We start from the raw sequence: 26,354 nt of genomic DNA on the forward strand, positions 1-26,354 counted from the left end.
CGGAACGCGCCATCTTGAAAGGTAGCAACATCCGAAATTCCGTCGATCGCGACACGTGCACTCTCCAACGCCAACTCGCTGAAGTCGTCACCAAGAGCGTTGAGCCGGGTTGAAACGTGAGGGAATTCTCAAAACATTAGCATCTCGGTTATGGACGGGTGCAGAAATGCCAGCAAACCTTTTGGGGCTTGCCCTGCTTAGACATTTTTGGGTGCAGGAATTTGTGTCCAAACGGTGTGTTGCCATCACAGCAATTGAAATAGGTTTCAGTTGTGCGGTAGAACACCGGTAGTTTGGCAACTCTACAGTCAACAGTGTTGAGAACTGTCACAAACTAAAGTAAGTCAGTCCAATCATGAAACACCATAAATTTACCATCTGAGCTGTCACTTTCTATACGACGCTGTCGAAACAAACTAAGATTAAGCAAAACAGTGTAAACGGTTTAAAGATAAATTGTAAACAATTGCTTATCCTCCTCGCGACAGTTCGTGTTTACATTAGGAACAGAGTTGCCATCTTCAATTCAAATTCACAACGGTTGTCAAACCAGCGCTACAATACTGTAGCTGTAACGTGGCCCATCTCAGTTGAAATTTTCTCCTCAAACTCTCCAGCTTAATTCGATGCATTTCCCCCGCGTCGTAAGAATCCGCCTAATTTGTTTACGTTTGGGCGCTGCCAAGATGTTCCGCCCTTCGACATGGGTGATTTGTTGTCGGTTCCTGTCGGACGCGAGCGGACATAAAAGCGTGGAAAATTCCTCGCTAAGTAGCTTAATGACTTGTTCGATTTGTTTGTTTGGAAAGTTGTTTACCTAGGTGGGTTTGACCGGCGGACGCACAGAAATGGGTTCTAAATTTGGACGCCGCAAGACTGATTGGGCACTCAAACACGCGAAAGTTTGCTGTGCGGTTGCCATAGCAGTTGGCGCACTAGAGTCGCGCTTTGATGCGCTGTTTTGCTTGAGCTTCTGGTCTTAAAAGTCAAGTTGTGTGCCACAACTCAAGATTTGTTTTCATTTCTCTAGTGTATCTTAAAAAGGTCATTAAAATTCAATCAAACGTGTTTATTTGGTCGGTTCCAAAACTGACCTGCGCGCGTTCCATATAAACAACTCTGCACCGATGTCGCAAAATCCGTGCCAAAGCCAAGTTTCACGATGGCCGTGTAGACGTCCGCTTATGTGACTCTCCGTATTGAGTTCGAGTGTGAGTGTGTGGAAATAAATGCCTTATAAATATTAAATGCTTCGCGCGCCCACATCGCCGGCACAGATAAAACTATGTTCTTTGAAGCAGCTCGGCTTTGAAGTCGCGTTTGCTGTCAGTCCGTCGTCGACTCGGTCTCTTGTAACGAGCCGTGTTCAACAAGTCGGTCTTGTTTTCACAATCTGCTTCTTATCCGCTTGGAGGAAATGTTCAATAACTCATAAAAAGCGCGCTGAACAAGACAATTTCTAGTCGGATTTTCGATTTTTGAGGTGTTTCCGCCCCCAAAACTGTTGCACATGGTCGCGGAGGTCATCCAATCACTTTGGCCTGCACACCTCGGCGAGATAATAGCTTAACGACTCGTTAATTAAAATAATTTTATTGAGCGATTAACTAATGGCCGGGTGTGCCATTTGGTCCCCGGTCCCAGAGCAGTCAGCTGGCGCGCTCACACACAAACTCGGGAAGATTTATGGTGTGTGGAAATACCGGTACTGATTTATTTTATGGACACAAAAGTCTACCCCGAGTGCGTAGCGGTTAGGGAATGTCCTGGCCATAGCTAGACCATACCTATCGTAAACTATCGACATGTGCCCGAACAAGCCGAGAGGGGTTATCACATCGGAGGATGACGTCGGTAATCCTGGGACTACCGTACGGCAACCCCTCGATGCCATGTGCGCGAATAAAGAGGGAATTATGCAGCGTCGTGGGGTGCCAAACATTGTCGAGAGTTCGTGTAGTTCCCCTCGCCGATTCCCTTGTTCGATGGCGAATGGTAAATATTTTTGCGCGCTGAACGATATACGATTGCCAAAAGCAAACAGCGCAGTCAGCTGCTGGTTACCTTCCACTATACTATTCGAACTGTTGTGAATCAAAACGAGAGTGTGGCTCCAGCTGAGGTTTCAAGGTTTCGATTTGGCACAGCGAAAAATGAAGCTTTTTGTTTGCACGCAAACCTGATTTGATTTGGAGTGCCGCTATAAACAAATTTTGTGCGGCACAAGCTGTCAAAATTTCGCGCAAAAAGGAAGTAAATGCGCAATACTTTTCAAACACAATTTTTTTCAACGTAAATTTTCATTTTGATAACAAATTTGAAATGAGTATTTCAACATTAATACGGTAATCACAACAATGAGATTACGCTGTCAAAATATTGTTTGTGATGCTAGCAAAAGAAAATACAAAAAATATTGCACGTTTCGTTCCTTTTAAGTGCTGAACAAATAATCATTTTTTTACTGTGATTCCCTCGCCCAAACGAGCCCACACTATTCAATTATGCACCGGGTCGATTGACGACGACGACGACCAGCTGGGCAAATTGGTCTGTCTGGTGCAGGTTTTACCTCAAAACTAGTTCTCGTTACACGCCGATTTCAAATTAGTCCCGGAACTCCAAATGTGAGTCAAACCAAAGGAATTGGCGCACTGTTTGAGTTTCTAGAATGCAACTGCCAGAAACATCATCGCCAAATGTTGATTGATTTGCCGCAGATCTAAACATTCCGAAAGGGGTTTGGAAATATCCGATATCACTCATCCGAAATGAGAACTTTTTATAGAAGAAAAAAACAGCCGCTTCATTCGCACAGCGAAATTAGCAGACAGAACAAACAGCTCAGCTACTTTTCAGAACGATGTTTGTAAACATTGACGAGTAGCGCAGCGCAACACATGTGTATGTTTACACAGACGTCGATCAAAGTGGTGACTAAACTCCGCGACTAAACGGGGTGCCGCCGGATTCCTCACTCACTCAGCTGTCAATCGCAAACCTAATTAGTATCGCTCGGGAGGAGGCGAATGGAATGTTGTGCAAAATGGATTCTGGTTAGCGCGATAAACGTGTTTTGATTGGGTTGGGAAATGATACATTTTTACTTGGGGATGATTTTCGTTGGAAAGTAGAACAGAATTTGTATTTGCTTGAGGTGAATCGATTCACTCATCCATCTATCAATTTTGATCAACCAAATCATGAAATCGAAGTAAATCGTTAGCGATTAGGACGTCAAACATGCCAGCGATTAAATACTCATTGCACAATGACGGTTGAATCGTTTGAATTCTCTTTTCTTGGTGACATTCATCAGTGAGTTGTTCACTCGTGAGTCGTAGCTGTCAAAACCGCCGGTTTTGCTTCATACAAACCAACAAAATGACTCAAACATAAAAGTTGTTGGTAGTTTAGCAAATTGTGTCGTTTTCGTTTAAAAACACAAACTATGAAATTTCAAATCAATGGGGTTTAATTGTACTAAATTGCAATCAACTGTCAAAAAATGTTTAGCAGTGTATATAACACATTCAAAATCACTCAATTTTCGTCAAAATCGAACCTACTCAGAAATAAGTAAATCGGTCAAATCTGGTAAATTTTACTAAATTTTTGTTACATTTTGAGTGAAAATAACTCGGATCTGACAGATATCTTAATTGATTGCTTCTTAGTAGTCAGATTTTGAAGTAAACTGAATGATTTGAAATGAGAGTGTAGTCAGTTTTCTGTACCAGCTTTTCAAACGTGCTTAACCTTGTATATAAACAAACAGCTCTCGCTTTTCGGCAAAACCGAACCTACTCAAAAATGAGTAAATAAGTCTCTGATGTGGGTGAATATCACTCAGTTTTCATTCGGAATGTTTACATTGAGCTGCTTGTTTACATTCAAAGTAACCTCTACTCGAAAATTGACAGCTGGATTATGAGTGAGCAACGACAATTTTTTGGCTTGCTTTGATTGATTGAGTCACGTGACGGAAAGCACTCACTCGTTAGCTTCGGAACTCCGCAGATTGTTGCTCACTTCTGATTAACTCCTGATTAGACGATTTGGAATATATTTGCTGTTGTAATTTTAGATCTAAATAATTTTTGAATTTTATAATTCATTTAATCAAAAAACTAAATCAATTCTCTTTTTGCTTGCAGGTTAGTAAAAAACTCTCAGATCATCGGCTGAAAATCCTACTGCTTTCGGGTGAGTTTACGACGAACAAAACAAAAAGTCAAATTCAAAAGAAAACTCTGTCGATTGATCGAGAGAGAGGATGCCTCACTGATGAAAATCTAATCGCAGAAATAAATTTATTTGACGCGATGTTGTGACCAAAAGGTGTGTCCCACTCTGAGTTATTGCTTGACCGAAAAGTTTTGAACAACATCGTAAATATATTTTTTTCACGGCAAAAAAAAAACTTTCCACCTTCTGGCAGCCAATTCAGGCCGCTTCCATTCTGTTGCCGATCTTTTTTTTCGGTGATTTTTTACCTGAGATTTTTTCTCTCCCTCTCTTCATCCATTCAAGATGCCTTCGTATCGCATGTCCAAAATCTGCTTTGTCTTGTGAGGCATTTTTTATTCCAAAAGGTTCTGAATCTTTTCGATGCAGCCCTCTGAGAACGAAAGAAGCAAAGTCGTCCTTGTTCTATTGATACGACCAACTATTACGGCCCCGAAAGCCGCCCGTAGGGGACACAATGCCCAGGTAGACACGTTTAATGGGAACTGACATCCCTTTCTCGGGTTTCCAGGTAGAACTACTAGTGAGGTTCGTTTTTTCACTACAATTCTTGTCCTGTCGTCGTTTATCATCGCTCTTCGAGCGAGACTCCACCGGGAACCTGGAACCTGGAACTCTATTGGTTGCGTTTCTCTTTTCATGTCTAATTAAATAGAGTCGAGAATACTTGGACGACGACGACGAGTTCTATCTCCGGGATCGGATTTCACCTCTGGTCCCGTTCTTCTGGGGATCAACATATATTGTTATCTCGTTTCATTACGTTTTTTGCTGCTGCTCGATTGTTGCTCCAGCAGAGTTCTTCTCGAATTTGGTTTCAGAGACCAGCAACGTTAGGTTGAACTCTCAAGTACGTACAGCAAAAATACTTTTTCAGGTACGACGCGCACGTCTGAATCGCATTTTTTTTCTGCAATACAGACCCAGAGAGCAGCTCTTCAGAAATCATCCATCATCCCATCGACGGAAAGTTTTCGAGAGCCCATCATGCGTCGTTGAGCTTGTGTGTGTGCCGCTTGTTGGCGATAGAAAGGAAAATATTTTCTTTGGTGGTGGCATCTCTTTGCCAAGTTGGCTCGTAGAACGGGCCCGATCCACCCCGCAGAGTCGTGCGGGATTGTCTTGGAACGCTGCGTTTGACAGTTCTCGCTTGACGTATGACAGTTTCGCACCTCTTCACTGTTGACCTTGATGCATCAAGGTTCAACACTGTTAAAGGTAGTGTAACTTCAATGCTAAAGGTAAGGTAGCTGTCAAATCTGCGCAAAAAAAGCGCAACAACAACAGGTCAGTGTTTTCAAATGACCAAATTTAGCTGGAAAGTAGCTTTCCAACTAGAAGAGGAGCAAAAAGTCAATTCAGACACACGCGCTAGCGCTCGTGACGCAGACTGCCCTTGAGAGTAAAACTCATTCTTTTCTCCACCGGGCATAGATTTTTTGCTGCTTGAATCGATTCGAAAGAGTTGTGCCTAGAGAGAGAGCTGAAAATTCCGTTTTTACGACTCATTTAAAATTCAAAACCTACCCATCAACAAACGCTGGACCCCGCCAATGAGGTATGAAGTTGGGGGGAAAGGCACGCGGCACCGAGATGATCATCGCTAATGAAATCTGTTGTCTTTTCTTCCGTCTCTGCGCGATGAATCTTCAGCAGCGCCATCTTTCGAGAGGGGAGGAAAGGAGGAGGTGCGACGGTGTGAGGCCATTGAATAGGCCATCATTAATGAATCGATTCGCGGAAAGTGGCCTATCGGGGGGTTTGGCATCTGCCGGAGTGGACGGTGAGGAATTTTTGGGTTTTTCGTGGCTTTTTGTAGACTGTAGACAACTTTAAAACTGTGACTTTATGAAATCAGCTATCGCGACTCTGCGATAAAGAGATTGACTACATATCAAAATGCCCTGGCTCGATTTTCGGCAATCATTTTTTTTAAAATTGCAAGTGCCTATCGTGGCAACTGTAGAGCCGCAACCGGGACTCCTTGAGACACGACGTTCCGGACGCAACACCATCGCTGCCGAGCATTAACCACCCAACCACACTCATGTCCGCTTCCGTCGTGTTCTGCTCCGGATTCCGACAACCGGTTCCAACACAATTCAATCACACTCACACTTCCTCGCCAAATGTTCACTCTCAACTGTCCATGGCGTAAACATAAACACGCGTCTCTTATCATGCGCTGTCAAAAACCAAGAACACGTTCAGTAAGGAATAGTCTGTTTCGGATTATTATTACCTGATCAATATTGTTTACATTATTTTGAAGGACGAAAACCCTACAGCAACACTAAAACATCACATTAGCTGTCAAATTGTCAACATATGTTATTTGATATGATAATTTGTCAGATTTCACGATTTTTTTTTGTTTTAATCGATAACAAGGCAACATCACGACATCACAATAGCTGTCAAATTGACAGCTTCTATTATTTGAAATGAAATTTGTCACGATTTCACGATTTTTTGTTTTAAGCGCTCACATGGTAACACCAATACGTCACAATAGCTGTCATATTGACATCTTCTGTCATTTAAAATGCTTATTTGTTGGAGTTTCACGAAGTCACGGTAAAATCTCAACCAGTTGCTCAAGTATAAATTTACAGATTATCAAGATTCCACCTGCCACCGAGATTACACCGTGTTAAAGTCAACTTTTGTTGCACATTTTGCGCGTTGGTTCACCTGATCCAATTAGACGGTATCAAATTTCAACCCCGGACCTACCGGGTAGGTCCGCCATAATAAAAACATTGAAAAAGTGGCCCCATGTCAGATGGCAAGCTGGTTGAAACTTTTTTTTTTGCTGCCTCCCCTTTTAACCTTCGACTTTGGCATCACTGTCGGCGAAACTGCCAACGCGGAGCGAATCTGGTTTGACCAGCGGCTTCGTGAAAACTTTTCAATTTTCACCTGTCGTTCAGGTTTTGCAGCGTTGACTTTTGCCGGACCAGTTGACCAGTTGAGAGAGGGGAGAAAGGAGTTGGCAGAACATAATTACACGTTGCCGAGGTTCGCGCGCAACACGCAAAAGGCGCATATGGCAGCACGGTCCGAGCAAACTTCAAGGAAAAACACGCGATGTCTTTGTTTGACGACTACATTGTTCGTGGTGAAGAAAGGATTCGAAGCTTCTGCGGGGGTAATTGTCGAAGATCAGCGGAGGTTCTGGACTTTGTAATTCCCACAGTTAAGGCGATTAGCTTCATTTTGGAAGATTACCTGTGAAATTGGTCTATCTAAGAAGTCCACGACTAAGCCCAGCATCGTTTATCAAATTATCAATATTTACATATCCTACTTTCGAGCGACTCCGTCCCCACGAGCATCCCACTTAAGCCGCTCTCCGCGGCGGCCATTTTTAAAAACCCGCCAGCAAAACCGGCTTGAAGATCGTCGATAGTTTGAGCCGTAGCGACGACGACAACGTCTTCGGAATGACACCGGTTTCTCCGCACAGAGTCAAGGCTTGAAAAGACGTTGTGGCACGTTCGCCGTTTTTACGATCATAAACATTCGCATTCCGATCGATGATTTCTTGTTTCTTCTTGTTGTTGCTCTCGTCGAGTTCAAGCATGTCGACAGGCGATAATTCGCGATCGCTGGCGCAGTTTTTGTTGTTGTTTTGCTTGCTCATTTGACTAATGATCGTTGGCTTTGGTGGCGAATAAAAATAATGATAATTTGTCGATATAAACAGCGGAATTAGTTGAGTTACCCTGAGAAGAGCAATTTGAGTCGAAGAAGAAAAAATCAAGTGATTAACCTCTCACCTTAGCCAATTATATCAAAGTTAGAACAGATGATTGCAGTCAAAAAGATATTGTTCTTGCCGTGATTCGAACCAGGGCTCTTTGATCGCCAATCAATCGCTTTACCGCAATGCTACGGTGGCTTGTTGGTGGAAGAGCGGCAGAATGCCTGGATGCTCGGTAACTGTGGTTTGACATCGATTCGCTGATCCACGCTGTTATCCAACAATCTTCAACCTCTTCTCACCAAGCTCATCCGGCGACGTCAATAATAATAAATTTGTCACATTAACCGCGTCAATTTCCACCTATGACACAACACCCCGTATCGTAACTGTAGCGAAAAGCTGTCATTGCTTCTCTCTGAAATCACCATTGATTCGCACCTTCAAGTCTCCAAGTGCCGTGGCTAATCTGCCTGCGCGCGCCATCACCATGAAATCTTTTCCCGATTGCTCACCGTTATTACCGCACGAGCGTTCGATTTCCCACATGGCGTTGCGTACTCCCAAATCCAGCCTCTTTAACTAATTTTAGACCCAACACGCTAATTTTCAACACTTTACGACACTTTCTTTCCCATTTCCGCAGCGGCGCGATCGTCGCCGTCGCGTGACTTGGACATTTTTTCGGCGTTGGAAATGATAGGGTTTCGGACGCTGGTCCGGAAGCGTAGTGATCGTCACTTTTGCAAAAGGTCTTACGCGGAGTTCAACGAACTCCATTGATCGATCAAGGGGTTGACCATCCGGCTGCGCGATAATTAGTCGCTGGTTAGTGGCGATCGATCAAGTGATCGATCGCGCAGGTCACCGTAATTTATTGGATTTTTCGGGGTGAAATTCCGCGTTTTGTCAGACTTTCACCTGTGACTAGCGTGGCGATCGGAATTTTTGGATTTTAATTGGTGTCGATCATGAAGTCTCAGATCGATCGTCTTGGATCGTCTGGGCTTCGGGGAGTTGGACACACCTCTTGCGGAATATGGAATCAAGTCATGTTAGGGGCTTGTCTAAGGGTTTGGCAGAATCGTGCCTCACCTCTATTCTGTGTTCTCTTTGTTACCTTTTGACGTGTAAGTGTGAAATTGAAGGATTCCAGATTCAGCCAGTCATCGAGATCTAACCAGTGTTTTGATTGATTGTATTATCTGGTCGTATCCATTGAGAGAATTCCGGAATTTAAACTATGAACAATAAGCTTCTGAATCAATCAATATGACGAGTTATGGTCTATCTACAATCACTTATCTTACAAAATTGTCCGTAGCGTAGTAATTTGAATCCATGGATAAGAATCAGATCTTCTACAATGGAAAAGTACATGACTTGACGTAAGAATTAGAGTACTTCAAAATCTACGTGAAGTTGACGTTTCCATATCAATGGTAAACAAACAACCTTAAAATTTCTTTGACAGTTTGCAGTCTTTTCTTTAAAACGAGCGATTCAAATTCAATCAACCTAACGAAAACTGTCAAATGAAGCACCACAAAGGAGTTGTTTTCCGAGTTTAACCTCGAGTATCAAACGAACGCACCACAGAACAACCATCTCTGGCATTCAAACAAATTAAATCGAGTGTGGTTACACGCGCGCCACCTCGGGCCACAATCCCTTTCGTGCTAACAAGGTATCAACGTTATTTCACTTGTAATCAATTATAATCACATTTCACGGTGCAGAAATACAGAAACAAACATCCCGGACCCTCAACCCTCGCAATCGAACGCTCCTCGTTAGTTTATCTCGGGCATGCCGCACCAATATGTGCGAAATACATACCTACACCTACACTATCTTGCCATCTTCCATATTGCACAAACACATGACGAGATATCGGGTGCGTGTCCCGTTTCACCCTACCCTGCGGGGGAACTCCCCATCAATCCGTCTGTAGCGTCATGGTTGCCGGTACAGTGAACGCTGTGCGGTTTGACCAACTGTCACTTTTGACACTTCTCTCACAAACACTACAAAAAATATCAAAATAATTGAAAGCTTGTTGGTTGTTCCAAATTGAGTGCTGTCAAAGTGTTTTGAGCGAGTTTAGAAACGGGGCTTCAAACCGAATGAACTGTCAGATTTTGTTTGGTTGACACTGCTATTTTTTTTACAAACTCGTTTTGATTTGAAAAACAAAAATTTTTGAGGCTATTATTCCTAATTGAAACCAAAATGTTGACTCCAAAAAAAGATTAATCTGGAATAATTATGACTGACCGAGTGTCAACCCCCTTGTTGTAATTGAACTGAAACCGAGTTTTGACAACTTTGAGCTTCCAGCTTGAGCTTGAGTGTCAAACAATCGAACTCTTACCGTACCACCCGTGCAGCCCAAGATCCACACATAAATGTTATTATTATTCATGCAAGTGTGTGGATTTATCTTCCTTCCGTACGCTGCGCCACCTTCCGGTACTCAACCGAGCTACGGCGGTTTGTTTGGCTTTGCCAGAACTGTTTGTCTTGGAGTGGATGATTTTGAGGTTAGCCCTTCAATAACACACACACACATTCCGGAGTGATGGCACTTTTTGCAAAGTGTTTTGCAAAACTTTCTGACAAGCTGTCCGAAAAATGAACCTTCAAAGGTTAATTTCAACGCTCAACGTCCGTATGAGTAGATAATGAACCACCGATCCATCAACGGAGCTTAACCCGGGGGGTGACCTGCCCCCAACCGTATCTTATTGCACTCTCTCTAATCCGTACGCAAATGTTGATCTTCCCAGCATGTATCACCTCGGGGATTGTTCTGCCGGTTGAGCGACTCCAGTGTTCAGCCTTCGACATCTGCCGCAATCGACCGTATGACGAACCTGTTTGGCTGTTGTTTCCCCCTGAGGGGCTGCTGCCCAACATCGGACCGAGAGCATGACCGGCCACTGAAGATCAATAAATTTTCATATTTGTAAAGTCTCTGATTGCAGCTTAGAGCATCAACTCCTCGCCCGGGCCTGGCCCGAGCACAAACATTTGCATATTGCAAATTTATTAATAAAATGGAATTTAATACTAATGCAAATGTCCCGCCCGCCTCTCTCTGCTCCGTCGCAACAACAACTCCCCAAAGTCGGGTTGAAGCCGCTGCTGTAAAGCTGGAAACCGGTTTTGTCAACAGACACGGTTTGTGGGGAGCGGTGGTGGGACTCGGACAAGATCATTAAACAAAGCTAGGATTTTGCTCAGTCAGCGTGTGCAGAGAGCATATGTGTGTGTGATGTTTGAGGGTATTTTAAGCTCTTGTTGCAAAGTATGTGCTCTTAAGCCAGTTTCTTAGCATTGAGCATTGTGGAATTGCACGAAAGAGTGTGCACTTTAAATGCTTAGAATTGTGTCTCCAAGCTGTGAAAAGTGATGACTTGAAAAGCGAAAGTTGCTTGTCAAGCAACACGAATATTCGAGACTTACAAAAATTTAAGCTGTCTAGCAAGCTGGTTATCAAATCAGCAAAACGCATGTAAACTGCGCAAATTGCTATGGCAATCAACCAGCATACTTTCGTGACTCCAAAAGTTCCTAAATAACAAAAGCAAACGATTTCTTCTATGATTCTTAAAATAAACATGACTTCCAAGTAACAGCTCACTTGACCTGCTCAACCTGCTTGTCCCGAGTAGGATAGCAAAAATATCCGGTGAGAACGCAAGCATCGGTGCACAAAAGTGCAAAATTCAAATTAAAACTCTACCAGGGAAGCACAACAAAAGTGCAAAAAAAGGATCCATGTTTATGATTTTATGGAAGCAGCAACGTTTTTCCCCTCCCCACCTTCAACCACGAGGACACGGTCCGGTGACCACGTGGTGAAACCCAGGACTTGGTTGGTTGGTCGGCAAAGGTGAGGTTAGGAATAATGCATCAGGTGGGTTGTGGTCCGACGATGATTATGAGTGAGGTCTCGTCTTGGCGGCGGTAGAACCAAATTGCATCACGAGGGTTCCGACGAGCGATGGGTTATAATTTTCATTTAGGATTTTTTGTTGTTACGTTCGTTCCCCCTTTTTTCGTTAGGGACTCCGTTCATTATAGCTGACCAACTGCTCTCTCGAGATAGCCGTTGCATGTTTTTGCACGTCAAAATTATACATTTTGAAATTGGGGATTCGCGCGCTGCACATGTTTTGCTAGCCACAACACGTTTTGAGGTTTGACCGGCAGGTGGAAACGGAGATCCTGGCAAATCGAAACGGTCTGACCACTGTGCTGCAAGGGGGACCGGCTACTGCGTTTGCAAGGAATGATTCCAATCCGCGTAAAAGCTTGGTCCGCAGACTTCTGTACGGTTGCGGAATTTTAATCACGATTTAATTATATTCCAGAGGTATGGAGAATGGAACGCGACTAGTTTAGAAATGGGGCAGAAAAAAAGTGCTGCTGCATTCCATACCTGCGTCTGAAAACGAAACGAAAAAACTGCAGGAGAAATGCTTCTGGAATTTCGAGATTTAATTTGATTCGCTGAAATTGATGAATATCATGTCACCCTGTAAGAAATTTAAAGATTATTGGCTTGTTGAGCCGACGTCGGCTGAAAATGGCTCGATGTTGTCCAAACTGACAGCTGTTTGTTTACCTCAAGAAAACAAGCACGCTGTCACACTCCATCCACTGTCCGATTCCGACAATGTGCAAAAGAAGGAGAGTAACAATCGATACATCATGCTCGTTTCTGATGTAAATATAAACTGACATGAGCTGAATGTATTGTTTATTTACATTTTTTCTTCGGTCTATTTGCATTGTTTTGCTTAAACTGAGGTTTTTCGTAAGTGACAGTTGTTTGTTTACTTTACAAAATGGTTGCACGCTGACACAAAAAGGCTCAATTTTGAGTAATTTTCAATTTTAAAATTGAAAAATATCTTCTTGATTTTTGATTGTAGGCCTGACAAAACAAAACAAATTGCTTAAGGATTTGACAGCTGTGCACGACCACACAAAAAGACTCATTTTCGATTTTTTTTACCCATTTATTCTTTGTTATTGTAATATTTGCACCACAAACTCACACAGATCTGCAAGCTCCGATAGTCGCTTTAATTTCAAACTTCATTAGCCGTCACCATTGTGATACCACGACGTCGTCGGACTTTCTTTTTCCAAACCTCGTTTCCAATCAAATCCCGCGTGTGTCTTGCTCGGTCCAACCTCCTCATCTGGAGGAGGTAGGTAATTCTGGTGGTTTCGCTTTTCCTGTTTCAACGTGTACAGGCTGCGGCTTTCGTGGTCACCCCACATATATGTGATAAATATGTTTTGCTCGAGCGATCCGGGCTGAACCATTGTGTACGAAGAAGCCTTAAAAATGTCTATCATAGCCAAGGTAATTTGTTACGATCGGGTTAGGAGGGGAAAGCAACTCTACGCTGCGAGTTCTATGTAATTTCGCTAATCAAAAGTGACGGTTTGATCGACGGCGGTTATGGCTGCGTACATGTGATTACGGCGGCAGTGCTGCCAACTCTAGTTTTAATTAGCAACTCCAAGTTGGATCAAGTCTCGAGGTCCATGGGAAGTTCACACCCACCACATTCAGCTCGACTTGGCATTGTTGAACCTCTAAGCCGCTTGAACTCGGCTTGACTCCGCTCGCCGAGCCAACTCGCGGGGTCCTACTCAGCCTTCGTCTTGGGCTGCGACGAGGGGTGTGTAAATTGCGTGGTTGAGGGTCTTGTTTACGCGCGCGGTGCGTGGAACACGAAGCATAAACGAGTGTTGGAGGCAAAATGGAATGTAAGTAAATTATCTTTTTTTCTTCTTCTTATTTACGCGAGGTTAAAGCGAAAATCGGCAAGCCAGGCGCGACCCAACCCGTTACGAGCGGACATTTAAATACGTTCCGGAGCCCGTGTCACTGCTGTGCGACTTAAGCGCGGGACACACGAGATGGATGGGCAAACAATTTGTTTGCGTTTTTAAGAGCTCTCGGCGATTAAACAAGAGAGAAACTTAAGTTGTTAATTAAATATTGTTGCCAATTTGCATTAACCTACGAAAAAAGGCTTTTTAACCAGACGGGGAGGTTTATGACCAACATAATCCATTATGAAACGCTGCATTCGAGGAGTATCACTTCCCGAAATCTACAGTTTTCGAGCTTAACGAGCCTTACGTCAATAGCAAAAGTGGCACCATCTTGCGGTGAAGCAGTTTGACAGTTTACGGGTCGCAGCTAGGATATTTATCACTTCTCAAACCATTTTTGGTAAATGAAGTAATTCTTCTACAAGGTTCTAATCAGAAGACGCAATCATTCTGTCATTTTGACAACTATGAGTGACAGGATGCAGCCAGTAATAGCGTGATACAAGGCGTGGAACTTCACCGCGCATCGATCACAATAAAGATTTGGTTCAACGCTGCAGTTTGTTATAACAGGACGCAACCATTCTGTCACTTTAACAACTGTTAGTGGCAGTTGTAACCAGTATTATAGCGAAGTTTTTTACTTTTTTATCAAACTCAAAAGAGTTTGATTCACTCAGTCTAACTCTGTAATTATCCTAGATTGCTGTAACAGGACGCAACCACTCATAGCCACCTCTGACGCCGCGAAACGGCACACATGTGTCTCGCGCGTTTTATCACCGTCACCTGGCCTGACCTCCATTCTACCTTCTTCGCTCCGAAACCCCGCGCACCTTTCAGGATAGACCCCGCGTGACCGGGAATCGAACCGCTGATGAAAAGAGCGCCTAATTTGGAGTTGAAAAGGCACTTTTTCACGGCTCTCTAGCGAAAGGGGGCTCGTTTCGCCATCATTTCATCTTATTTTCCTCGATCATATTTCATTTATGGTGGCCCGGGACTCCACATATGGACGGGGCTTGCGCGATGATAATAATAATGACGATAATAACACGTTGCTTTCGGAAAGGAAACCCGGAGAGAAGAAAAACAAGCTGGATGGTGGCCACTTTGCTGCGAACCCGAGGGACCTCCGGTCCGTCGAAGAAGAAAAGTGTTTTCTTCCCCTTCTTTGGGCATGGAGTTGGAAATCCTCCGAGCAAATGGAAAGGAGATAACAGGGTAAAGATTGAACACAAAAGGTGGTTTTGCATGGGACAGGGGTGTAGTCTGACGTCAGGTTTCTCAAATCAACAGGACGCAACCAGTAATAGCCGCAAATGTGTTTATTTTGTGATGTGTTTACTAAGTGATTCCACGGAGTCTTGCGTTCGCTGTGGATGATCATGAATACAACCCTGACGTGCACCCAACAAGTTCGACGACGACGACGAGAAACCGGTTCTACCCCCTTCGTGTCCGGCCACTCTCGTTGCACTCGCGAACGTGTGCTCCGTGTTCAAAGCTCGATAATCCAAAAGAGGTTTTACGAAGAACCCTGTGAGCGTGAAGAGGTGCAGACGAGGGGTTGAGGTAGACGAAGAACGACGACGGAGACCACGATTGATGGAAGGGAGAGAAATAACTTTGTACACCTTTCGATCGTAAATTTAACTTCGAGGCAGGAGTCGCCGTTGTTGTTGTTGTTGTTGCATGCGGGGTTTCTTGTTCTTTTTCGAACGATCGGATGCATGTGCTGGTGGTGTGAGTGTCATGACCAATTCTTCAGGTTTTTTTTTTCATTCCCCTGCATGCGTGTTTGTACCAGACATGCATCCGCTCTAACTCCTCTTTTAGAAGAACTTGCCATCTATAACAAGCTGAGTGCCGTTAAAAAGAGCTCATAGTGCCGATGCATGTCTGGTTTGTACTCGCGAGGCTTAAGTGGCTCGGTGTTAAATACTTTTGACGTACATCATCAATCATAAAATGCAGCTGCATCGAAGGAGATAAAGGCATCTGACGATGGTTGGTTACGAGAGGTCATGTCATTCAACGGAAAGGCTTATTTTAGCGTAGACCCTCGAAAGAATAATCGAATATGATTAAAAGTTTGCAAGATGCAACCAATATGTCAGATTGACAGCTGAGTGAAACCGGACGCAGCCAGTATTAGCGGAGCACTTCACTGAAAGAGTGCATCCAAGAGCTTGTCGATTTGACGTTTGTCAGTTTGACAGCTTAATATCGCGGGACGCAACCAATAATAGCGAGAATGCCCCAAAGGCGTGCAATCACGTATTAATGCTCCACTAATTGACCCAGTAAATTGCTCCCCAAACTATTAAAACTACCCGCAAATTCCATCATAAATCCATCCTGTCAATTTGGGCCACACGTGCATTTCCCCCACTCCCCGGATGATATAGTAAGCCGCCCTAGCACGTCGTTTAATATGCAAATCCATTCTAAACTTTTACCTAGGCCCTGGTCCAGCAGCTTAAATTTGAAATAAATAACAATCTCTTCATTATTCAGGTAAGCCACGTTTTGCAGAAGTGGTGGACGAGGGGGCTCTGGCAATTTACATCATAAAAACCAAGATAACAAGAAAATCTTCTTTTTGCCCTGCCTGTCCGGTGCAGGCAGTTGCATTCTATCCAAACACAACCAGTTCTCTCAGGGTGGTGCAGACTTTTGTGGACGCCTCGAAACCAGGCCAATCAAAACCGGGCCTCCCGAGGAAGTTGGCACTGTTGGAAAATCCGCTCCAATTACCCGCACCTCACCTGGAAGGCAAGCGCAAATAAGTTTTATCCGTGCTGACCAGGTCGGATTGAACTGGCCCGAGCAGATTACGAACGTAAATATTAGCCCTGTGGTGTTGGCCCAGGTTGCCTGCCCCTGACAGATCAAGGTGATTAGAGAAAGGAATATTGAACAAACACAGAGCGCACAGTCAGGGATTTATTCCGACTACGTGTGCAAATGCTTAGAACAGTCCTCTCCGGTGCCGGTCCTCCTGAAGTGGTCAGAAATGCTGCATTTGCAACATACATCTCCTCGGACTCCGTGACCCGTAAAAGTGCACGTGGGAGTAGTCCTTGTTCGAGCTGGTCAGTTGGAAAATACTGCACTTTTCTCTCTCAAATTGACTCTGACAGGTGCACGTGTTCCGGTCGACGGTAATCGATGCCCCGTACCGCTCCCGATGATAAACTTATGATAATTGGAAATGTTTTCTGGACGTGAAACAGATCGGACCACTGCTGGTTTGACAGGTTACGGTACGCTGCTAGTAATGGCGTAAGACCAAGGCTTACGAGTGGTACGCAGCCAAAAAAAAAAAAAAATCAAACCATCCACATTAACGACCCCCGGGTCTTTTGTGGTCTCTATTGCAAGTTTCTGCTCGAACCTAGGAGTCCGAAGGCTTGAATGGGGAGAGCACCCAAACCTCTTTCTACTCCAAGGAACCTTCCACCCCAGTGTTTGAACTGACGACCTTCGGATTGCGAGTCCAACCGCCGCCAGCGATTCCACCGGAGTAGGCTTGGTTTGGTGTGTTGTTTGTACTTATGGCATGGAGACGACTCCTACACCTGGAATGACTTAACGGCCTAACAACCAAGGCCGGGACCGACATTTTACTTCCTCATCCGATGGAAGGTTGCAGCAGATGGGAATCGAACCCAGAATCATCCGCTTACAAAGCGGACAGCGTAACCATTCGGCCACGCACTGTACGCAGCCATTTCTGTCAATTTGACAAACGAAGCCATTCTGTCAAAGTTGTCAGCTTGGATTGGCATGACGCAGCCAGTAATAGCAATCTGCCAGTAAAATCAATCACTCCGCAATTTCTTTCCTTGCTGACACAGAGAAATTTAATCGTCGCGCCCACTACTTCTACCCGGGCTTCGATTCTCCCACCGGATCGATTTCGCCCTTCGGTTCCTGCCGGATTTTCCCACCGATCTCGGCAAACACCTTGGTAATTTGAGCTCGTCAGGTATCCCCGACGACGAGAAGCACTTTGTCATCGATCCCGGCAAGGTTTGCGAATCGACAGAGGGGGAGACGACACCCTTAAGGGCTTTCCCCGTCGTCACCTTTAATGACCCCTAGCGGTCATAAATGGTTTTGTTAGGAAATTGCAGCTCGGTTAAGGTCAGGTCCATTGTGTCTGCGGAGACTCGCTGGCTGGCATAAATTATCGATCTTGAAAGTTTCTCAGGTGACTTTATTGTGAGGGTCAAAGCAGTTCCCAAAACATGGTGCGCGATGGCAAGGGAGTCCCTTTCTTTTGTTGCGTCCTTTGCGACTTTGGCGATTTCCAGGAAGTGACGGTGTACAAAAGGTGAGAATTTCTTCGACCGACATTCCAGAGTGGAAAGGCACCTTTTGTGTTCAAGGATCTGCTTCTTTTTTGATGTTGGAAGGAACAACAACAACACATGTTCACCCCCTGCCGGTGGTTGATTTCGGATTGCGCTCCGGGACGTTACGTCCTTTTCTGAAGTGCCCTGAATGGGCGGGAAATCGACAGGAATTTGTCCGCGCAGGTAAGAAGTGGCTCGACGAAAGGTACACACAATTCTTTCTGTGAGAAAATCGGGCAAACACGGGGTGCCTATCCGGGCGTGTCAATTTCTGGAGACCCCTTTCGGGATTTATTCAAACATAATTTAAGGAAATGAATGGAGCGGGACGCAACGCGGCGAACCGTGGCATTTTGTATGGCGCAATGATTGTCGTTTTTCTGGGTAGGTCATTTAATTGATTGGTCGCTTGATACGGCGGAGTGTTGTGTACTCAAGGGGGCAACATCTGCCTGGAAGCGATTATTTTCAGAAGTTTCTCGGGTGTGATTGATTGTCGAAAGGGCCCGCGGCTAGTCCAAGTACTAGCTTATCAGCGTTTATTCATGTACGGCAATTGATACCGGACAAGAAAGTCGTTGTCGAGCTACCAAAAAATGATGTCCGACACATTTGTCAATGTGTATCTAATGAGGCGAGTGTTTACTCAAAACTCATCAATCATAAAGTCGTTCCGATATCGTAAATCCGGGCCTGGGGCTATTAATCAATATCGGTCATAAATAGTGCAGTTGATGGCCCCTTCAAGAGGAGATGCCCTAAGTAGGCTATTATTGGCTGCGTACTTTTAAAAATGGTTGTACGTAGAGAGGTATTAGACAATGACAAACAAACAATAAAACTCGCACTCTTCGTTTTTGACAGTTTGCCAAACTCGCAAACAAAGCAAAATGTATACAGGCTGACGTTTCTGCAAACAAATTCAGGAGAACTTTCAAAAGTGTGATTTTGTTTGTTTGTCATAGTGATACAAAACTGGCTGCATACTTTTGACAACAAATGTCACAGTGGAGACTGCGCTATTAAGCAATTTATGGTTGCGTACTTTGTGAACTTTCGACAAGCAACTGTCCCCAGCATCCGCGTCGATCACGACGAAGGAGAAATGTCATTCTCGGAAACGATTTCGCGCCAACCGCGCAACCACTCCTCGGAATTCCCCACGACTTCCACGAACTGACTTAAGTCACTGTAACTTATATGCCACGTGAGTCATGACGCTGGATGCTGAGCGCCCCGTAATGATCAGCAGCACTCCTTCGGAGCCGCAAATATCACCCAATCGAGGCCACGTGTGTGTGTTTTGTTTCGTGGAGCAAGACTTAATCACCCCCCAGGCGACGAACCTCCGACTCGTTGACGGCGGTTTGAGAAATACAAAATGGCCGCTGCGCGACTCATTTGGTCCTAAATATGCAGCTAGCGCGTCATCGATAGAGCTAATTAAATGATGCTAATAAAATTGATAGTCAAACTCGAAGCCTAATGAGTTGCGTCCCCGAAAACTCTCCGTTTGACGTCTGGTCGGGGTGGCTGCGTCGCGGGGCAACCCGCGAGAAGTAAAAGTAACGGACCCTCTCGAAGCGTTTTAATAATCATGCTGTTTTTGCTGGATGCTGGAAGGAAAGTCACCAAAAAGATGGTTGAAAAACACAACCGTCGTCGGAAGGCGGACATGGCCCGCGAATACCTGTTTGCTTTTTTTGCCCACCAACTTCTTCGTCGTCGTCGTCGTTTTTGGGTAGGTTTCGGGTGACATGTTTTCTCCGGAGTAGGAGTAAACCGGTTGCCAAGCTGGAGGAGCTCCGCGATGTCCTATTTTGAGTGCCGCAGCCTCCGTCGCGCGTCTCTTGTCGTCATCATCAACGGCCAATTTTTATGTTCAACATATTTATGACGGCAGCGCGGTCCAACAACAACAACGCCGACCCGAAATGAAAGCTGCTGGGGGCTGACGGAAGAAGAGGAGGTTGAAAAGAAGAAAAATTAAATGGCTCTCTGCACATTGGCCGTTTCTTTCGACGGATGTAGTTTTAAAGTATAAATATTCATAAACACTAGGGTGACATTTGTCAAACCTTTAACTGTTTCGGCGTTGAAACCGCCTTCGTTGAGCTATTACTGGTTGCGTACCGCCAACGTAACTGTCATGTTGACGTTTCGGTGTAGATTCGTCTAGATGGTTTCGCGAACTGTCAAAACGTGTTGTTATCAGTATGGCTGCGATGAGCGAGTAGTCTATTGGTGGTTGCGTCCTGACAGCCTGTGGCTGTCAAAGTGACGTTTCGTTTCAAAATGACTACCATACAGACAGAAAATAATCGATTCCGTCGAAAATGTAATCAATTTCGGCCGATCAGAAAACCCACCTTTTTATAACAAGTCTCGCTTCTCAGACTAGATCAGATTAAACCATTTATAGCTGGTAGATCGAGAAATCCGATTTCTGTGGTGCATCTCACGTCGCACGCAACCACTTTCGAAACAAAGGCATATCCAAAACACATGTTGCTCCTCAAAAAAGGGGCCAAACCCAAGAACAAGAAGGATTTATCGAGTCAATTTTATCTAAATTATCTGTGTTCTCTTCCCTGACGAGAATTTTGATGTTCTTCTTCCATTCTTTCGGCCATTGATCGTTAAGTTTTGGTTTTCTACTCTACCTTCTCTTCATTCTTTTCAACCTTACGTTCTGTTTCGTGCTCCTCCTCCTCCTCATTCTCGGAGCCGAAACAGAACCATTAATTCTAAACAAATAATTTATTTTTCCTTTTGCTTTGTGTTTTCTCTCCTTTCAGGTAAGATGATGATGATTCTCACTTCCTCCAATTCGAATTGATGCTTTGCGCGAGTTCAAAGGCAACAAAGGAAGTTTCCATTGGAATGGGTAAGGTTACGGCGAGGCTGTACCAAAAGTTTTGCTGAGAGTTCAGAAGCTTCTGGAGATTTGAAACGCTTGTGCAACATCTGCAAACTACTTGTTGCAAACAAGTTTTTTATGTTGCAAACTCTCGTAAACGACACATTTGCAGCTTTTACCACTAATTGCACCTCTCTAATGACTTGACCATGTCCAAACTAAGACTCCCCTAAAAATCTCCCATCTTGGAATGTTATCACCACGACCCCTTTCCCTCGCGGCGACGACACCAAATCGGGGCCCCCAAAACCACCAAATCATTAAGCTCGGACGGGGTCACCACGTACTCCTTCGGGCCAGACCCAAAAGGCCATTCTCAACGATTGAGGTTCGATGTGGTCACCGTCGTCGTGAGCAGGAGAAAGCCAACAAACTTCGGATAAATTATGACTGTTTGACTGTTTTTACCCCGCGGGTATGTTCCCCCACCACCGCCCGGAAGACCCGCGCGCCCATTTCGAGGCGATCGACAACTTTCTTCGTCGAGAGTCGCGCCAATAAAAACACGTTTCACAACTCGAGAGACCAAGACTTGGACCAATACGACGACATGTTTACTTTTCTCGGACGTGTGTGCGCGCGCCAAGATGGTGCAGAATGGGTGAGCACTCGCACTGTCAAGACGGTGTTGACACGAGGAGCGTCACGAGCTGTCACTTACGCAGCCTAACGGCTGCGGGTCGTCACCTCTAGCACACCTTCTTGAAACATGGCGGCCATGTTTATTTTCTTTTCTCGATGCTGGCGGAAGAGGAAAAAATTAACTGTGTCACCGCAGCCTCGACTGGCTTCTGTGTGTGGCGGAGAGAGAGAGAGAGAGAGATCGACCACACTTTGAGGTCAGCACGTCGTCGTACTGAAGGGCTTCTGGGTGTCTTTCAGCGTGCTTTTTCACGCTTACCGTCTTCGACGGTGGCCCCGACTTGATCGGTTGTAAATCAAATTGATGGAAAAAGTTGATTGAATTTAGTTGGCGGTGTGAAAGTGACAGCTCGTGGAGCGAATCAAGTACGCAACCACTACTAGAATTGCTTTGAATTGGCTGATGCATAAAAAGATTTGCTGCCGGATCATTTCCGGAAGAGATTCAAAAAAAAAAGTTCCTGCAGCTATTTGTATCAATTTGACGTTTGCTGAGGGTGCCGAAAAGTTTGGCACACCATAAAGAAATAGTAGCAGAACGCAACCACTTCTAGCGCCCAGATCATCCTGACAATCAAGTACCCATTGCTTGTCATCCCGTCACCTCATATCTACGAATAATCTAAGCAGACACTTGTTGTCAGTACGCAACCACTACTAGCAGTGATCCCTTTGACAGCAATCAAGTGCCCATTGTTTGTCGACACTAATCAACCCTGCGCCCGTCACTTGCGGAATCCGCGAGCAAAAAGAAGGTCGTGGCCTTCCGCGATCAATCGATCGTATCGAAGGTTCATCAACGAGTTGCCGGCCTACTATTCTCGCGATCGAGCGCTTCGATCTAGGCGCGACACGTTAATTGCAGTCTCTTCAAAGCGAACGTCTTCGTCGCAGCCAAGATGATCGCTTGGGCACAAGTGCGCGCCGATTTGATCCGCCGGCGGGTTGGAAAGCCGGACGGTGGATGGGAGGTCGATTCATTCAGCCACCAAGACGCTTGGAAAAAAGCGGCTCCATGTTTAGAGATAAATGAAGCCCGCGCGCGCGGGACAAAAAGTCACACCTCTCGTGGCACAGGAAGATTCCGGGGGCCAAGGTTCGCCCCGTCCGTCCGGATTTCAAAGGAGTGAAAGCAATTAAAATTCTCGTCTCTCCACCTTGGCCGGGTCTTTCTCGGGGCACGGCACCGCGTGCTCAGGTGGTAATTTTCTCTTTCTGGCCTCCGCGAGGGAGAGGTTCAAGTCCTGCTTCAACAGCGCGCTAGATTTCTGCCGAATCATTCCGCGGGTGATTCCGCAAGAGGGCTCTCCACAGCCGGGAACGGGTTGAAGTCAACTCTTCATCATTAATTTTGTTGGCTTGGCCGGAGGAGGGCGGGAGGCAGTCAAAATGTTGCCAGGTTCTTCGTCCGAACATTAACGTGGTACGTGGCTAAAACTCAAAATAATGAGGCAATAAAAAGCAGCGTCGAGTAACAGAAGCAGCGGTCAAAGTTGGTCCATTCTGGGATGCGTTCTGAAATGGGTGGTGAGGGGAGCAGGATCGGATTAAGGGATTACAGCTTGGTTGACAGGTTTTGATTGCGAGCTGTCAGATTTTGCTAGAACATTTGCATTTGTTTGTTATTCTAAAGTTGGTTGCGTCCTTAAAACTGTTGACATCCTAATTAGAACTGTGCTTTCTAGAATTCTGCAACTTATGTGTCTGAAACGTCAGTTGCAGACTAGTTCTGGTTGCGTCCTGCTTAATTCGTCTGTCTCCAATTGTCTGATTGATTACAACTCTGGATCCACCTCTGCCAAATTCTTCTTGCCACCTAAACCAGCTTTTTTGCTTGAACCGATGAACTTCGATGACTCCGTAGAAGGAGGCAAGCTGCCCTTGTCCATCCGAGACGTCGATCTCCGATGTCTGACCAGACTCTGAAGATGCTGCCGAAGGGGGCAAAAAGTAAATAAAACAGTTTGAGAGTTGCAAAATCGAAGAAGATACCAGGTCCAGATGATGATGGACCATTATGGTGTCGAGACGGGGGGTTTTTTAAACGCTCCAAGCTGCTTGAAGAAGAATCTTGAGCGCTGGAGAGTTATTTGCATATGAAAACAGTTGCGATAGCCGATACTTGAGCGGACACTTCTGGCAGTAATAATAAATCTGGCTGCGGTTTGCTTAACCTTCGCAGATGTGAAGTCGTTGATTGACGAGCGTTTGAAGTCGCTTTTGAGGACAGTATTGTGCCCAATTGAAGTTTCACTTTCGCAGTTGATTCGAAACTCAATTCAAGTTTCAGCAGGTGGACTTTAAGCCAAGTGCACCGAAAGCTCATTTATCCCGTAATTGCACTGGAAATCGCTTCGCGAAGTGAAGGGACAATTCATTGTCCGGGTCCCGCTATTACCGTCCACATTGACCTCAATGAGGGCAATTTCGACAAAAATGACGCTGTCCACATACGTAGCAAATTGTCGTTCAGATATGCGACGGGACACACACTCAGTTTTTCCCCACGAACGGGCTTCATATTTGCGCCAAATTAGCAAAACTGTGGCGGTCATGACCACGAGTCGGCACCGAATCAAAAGCTCATTTCCTCGTTCCCATTCCGTCCGAGTCGTCGGGAACAAATATTTTGTCTGCCCTGCGGTGGCCGTGCCTAAATACAGGCGCGCACAATTAATTAAATTGCACAAGATAAAATAATAACAATAATAATTTGTGCCCCGGCCAGAATGTGCGTTGAGCGTTTTCCCGCGGTTCCCTGGGATCCCGGACACGCGGAGATCGGTATGTCACCTGACTCGCTCCGTGTTTGAGCACTGGAATACAGCTAATTCGTCTGATTGTGGAGATAGGGTGGTGCGTTTGTAACGAAAACCTGTGAAAACGTCAAAAATTTAAGAAAAACACACTTAAGGGCTAAGGGTCGGACTTTGTGAAATAGAGAGATCTCGAAAACGGAAAACTTTATCGATAAACCAGACTGACAACTCATAGTCTTTATCATAACGCTTCTTCTGTCAAAATATGAGCCCGATTGGTTTAGTCTAACTTCAGAGATTGACTTTTTAGTGATAAGTTGTTCGTAGAACAACCCTACCAGCTGCCATTGAGCGCAGCAAACACATATATCGCAAAAGTGGCAAAGTATCAAATGGAAAAGAATAAATATTTGCGCTCTTTTGTCTCTGAGCGACAACACGTGGAATGCGATGGTGGCGGCTTTGGCGGTGCGACGACGACGGCCATATTGGATGCAATTATGAGAATTGCTATTTTTCCGCGCCACCAGCCGCCACCGCAAGCGTTTCGTCACACCGGTTGTTGGAAACATGAGAATGGTTAAAAAGGTTGAATGCAACAGGCAGGCACTTTTAAGCAAACACCTCAACCCAGGGACGACGAACTTGCGGTGTGTGGGGAGAAAAAATACACGCCGTAATAAAGCAAACTAGAGTTAATTTTCTGTAAGAACAATTATGACATTGTGGAAATATTTTGCGAGAAAACATACCAAGTGAGCAGGGCTGGGACGACGAAGTCTAGAAGTCTTGGAACACGGTGACCCGAGGAAAAGTTGTGAAAATACTGACATTATGACACTTTTATAATTTTAAAATCTTGTCAAAAAGAAGTTTGATTATTTGTATAGAAAAATAATTAATTTAAAATAACAACATTTGTTAGAATCTGTTTAAGATTATGTTCGTGTTTATATTTGGTTTGTTTTCAGACATATTTTTATTTTTTCTTTTTATTACAATTGCTTTTTTAATGAAATTATTTGCAATTTTTTATACAAATAACTGTCTTTTTAATGTTTTGCAACATGTTTAAACGTAGGAAAAACAAAAAAAAATAAGGTTGATTTATTCATGAATATTAATTTGAGCATGTTCTGTTCAAACTGGAACATGAGAATTTATTTAAATTTACTTTTTATTTCGTATATTATTGAATCAGTTGTTTTCTCAAACACACAAAAAAACCTTTTCTCGGGTCACCCCTCAACCTCACAGAAGAAAGTGTAATGTCTGAGAAAAATTCTTCTTCCAGAGGGGAGGACCAACGTGCTTTCATTCCTCACTTGAGTACACAATTGCTCCCAGTGTGAGAGGACTTGGTATGCCCCGGGCCAACACACCAACACTTGGTTGGTTAGCTTGGTTTTGCGAGGACGTGACGGGATAACGCCTTTCAACGGGGGCTTTTTTTTGAAGACTTTGCGTCATCAACTTTTTTTTCCTCCTTCTTGACACACATACATTAAAGTCGTTGAACCAACTCCACTCAACGCGACAGTGTTTGTTGTTGAAACAATTATATTTCATTTCCGTGCGAGGCAATTAAGGTTGTCGGGCTTTTCACCAATAGATGGCAGTGGTGAGCGTTGGAAAACTTGTGCGCAAGTTTCGCATGCAAGTTGTATGAAATCGATTGAACTACTCGCTACAAGATGTTGCTTTTCAAGATTTGTCGACAAGATTTAAAAGACCAGCTAATTAGGCGACCTAATCAGCTTGAAATTGACCAATTTAAGGCTGCGGTTCCCGTCCAAATTTGGCCCGATCGCACAGGATGTGACTGCTTTGCGGTCCAAATCGCGCCGACT

At 44.7% G+C, this 26,354-nt stretch overlaps 1 protein-coding gene and 1 long non-coding RNA gene across 2 annotated transcripts in view; both read left to right on the forward strand.

The window, feature by feature from the left end:
* LOC120415668 (hemicentin-2) overlaps positions 1 to 26,354 on the forward strand; it is an 88,979-nt gene that overhangs the window by 10,763 nt on the left and 51,862 nt on the right. The window lies entirely within an intron of this gene.
* LOC128092775 (uncharacterized) overlaps positions 4,157 to 26,354 on the forward strand; it is a 28,734-nt gene continuing 6,536 nt past the window's right edge. The window contains exons 1-2 of the long non-coding RNA XR_008211996.1: positions 4,157 to 4,206; positions 20,982 to 21,070. This is a non-coding gene — a long non-coding RNA (uncharacterized LOC128092775). The remainder of the gene's footprint in view (positions 4,207 to 20,981; positions 21,071 to 26,354) is intronic.

This window comes from Culex pipiens, chromosome 2 (genome assembly GCF_016801865.2).
Source record: "Culex pipiens pallens isolate TS chromosome 2, TS_CPP_V2, whole genome shotgun sequence".
Lineage (NCBI taxonomy): Eukaryota > Metazoa > Arthropoda > Insecta > Diptera > Culicidae > Culex > Culex pipiens.